A 1,913-nucleotide genomic window follows, 5' to 3' on the forward strand; every position below is an offset into this window, starting at 1 on the left:
CACACCCCCCTCCCCCTGCCTGCAAAGCACCCAGCTGTGAGTTCTCCCTGGGCTGACGAAGCCCGTCAAACACACACACCCACACACACACACACACCAGCCCTCCCCAGTATTGCGCTAATTAATTCCTCCAGCAGCACAAATCCTTCAGACTGAGAATCTTTCTGCTTACACCCCACTGGGAGGCATCGGGAGGGGGTCATGGAGGTGCGTGGGGTGACTGGGTGCCCCCCCCCGCCAGGGCCACCTCTGCCCTCCCCCCCCATCCTGCTCACAGACTCCACTGCTGTCCTGAGCTGGGCAGTCCTCAGCCCTTGGGTGCTTTCCTGGCTGCTTTGGGCTGGGGGAGCATCCTCAAGGGACACCCCCACCCCTCGCCAGGTTCCCAGCCCCATAGCCGGCCCCGAGGACGGAGGAGGAGGGGCGGGGGGGAGAAAGGGACCCCTCCCCCCAACCATGTTTTGGGGCCCTTGAGGCTGCGGTTTGTCCCAAGCCGATCCCTGCCCTCCCATCGGGTCCTTCCCCCTCTTCCAACCAGAAATCCAGGAGAGCGGCTGACAGTGTTCCCTCAGTCACACGCGAAGGCGAAGCTGGAGAGGCTGGTTAAAAAAAAATCTTCCAACAATCGGTTTTGGCAAGAAGAGGCAAAACCAGAGCTTTTCATGAATTTTTTTTTTTTTTTTTTTTTGTCGTTGCTAGAAAGGTTGCTTTTTCCTCCAGCGAGAGCTCTGAAGGACGGCTTCTCGCCAGCTCCAGCCCCGGGACAGTGTGAATTTGGCCCAGATTTAGGAAAAAACCCACTGGAGCATCGCAGGATCAGCCCCCCCCCCAAACCCAACCCAGGGGGCTGCAGTTGGGTGCATGGGGGGTCTGCACCCCACGGGGGGGGAGGCATCTCCCTGGGGATTTGGGGCTCCCCAAGGTCCCAGTGAAGGTGTCCCACACCCTGCAGGGACGAGCATCATCCCTGTGGCTATCGCCTTGAAAATGCAGTGGCCATCTCCAGCCAAAAAGCCACCCTGGTCGAGGGACACCCTGAGAGATGCCACCAGCCCCGCTCCCTGCACTGGGCACCGCTTGACCAAAACTGGGGTGGGGAGAAGAAGTAATCCAGAGAGGGGAGAAAAATAAAGGCCAGCCCCAAAAGCAACCTCTAAACACCCCCAAATGCCTCTGGGCACCCCCAGAGGTCTCAGGGCACCCCCAGATGCCTCCAGGGAGCCCCCCCCAGGCATGTTCCTGCAGCAGAAGCCTCCCACGAAGCACCGTGGTCCCCAGGACCCTCCAACCCAAACCCCAGGGGACCCCCTGCTGCAGGATCAGGCCCCTGCATGACACCAGCCTGCAGTGAAATGGGGCGCGAGGTGGAAATGGGGGGGGGGCAGGGGATCAAGTTGTGCCTGGGGTCTTCCTCCCCCCCAAATCACTTGGTGCTGCAGGGCTACCGCCTGCCTAGGCTTCTCTGTGGGGGCTGGGGGCAGCTCAGAGACACCCCCCCCCAAGAAGCATTTATGTCCCCCCACGGGGCAAAGGCTGCAGGGGCGACCCCCCCTTCCCCTGCACCCCACTTTTTACTGGGGTTTTTGGCAGGGCTGAGAGGGTGCTCCCCGTTTGTGTAAGTTGGGGGGGGAGTCGATGGGAGGGGGGTGTCTGCAAGGTTGGGCATCAGGTGGGCACCCCACTGTAGGACACACACACCCCCCCCGTGGGCAGCCGCAGTGACGGTGACAGGGAGCAGGGTGAAGTGGGGGTGCGGGGACCCCCCCCCCGCCCCGGGAGGGGCAGAGAAGGAGTTTTAACGGCGTCGCGGCAGAACTTGTGAAGAGTCGGCTTCAGGAGAGGAGGAAAAGGCAGCGCTTGGGCGAAACAAAGGGTTAAAAGCAGCGTGGAGGAGGAGAGGTGAAGGCCGAGGG

At 61.7% G+C, this 1,913-nt stretch overlaps 1 protein-coding gene across 2 annotated transcripts in view; it reads right to left on the reverse strand.

The window, feature by feature from the left end:
* CLPS (colipase) overlaps positions 1-1,913 on the reverse strand; it is a 20,479-nt gene that overhangs the window by 11,016 nt on the left and 7,550 nt on the right. The gene's annotated exons all lie outside the window — the stretch shown is intronic.

This window comes from Calidris pugnax, unplaced genomic scaffold, assembly GCF_001431845.1.
Source record: "Calidris pugnax isolate Ruff unplaced genomic scaffold, ASM143184v1 scaffold245, whole genome shotgun sequence".
In the NCBI taxonomy this organism is placed as follows: domain Eukaryota; kingdom Metazoa; phylum Chordata; class Aves; order Charadriiformes; family Scolopacidae; genus Calidris; species Calidris pugnax.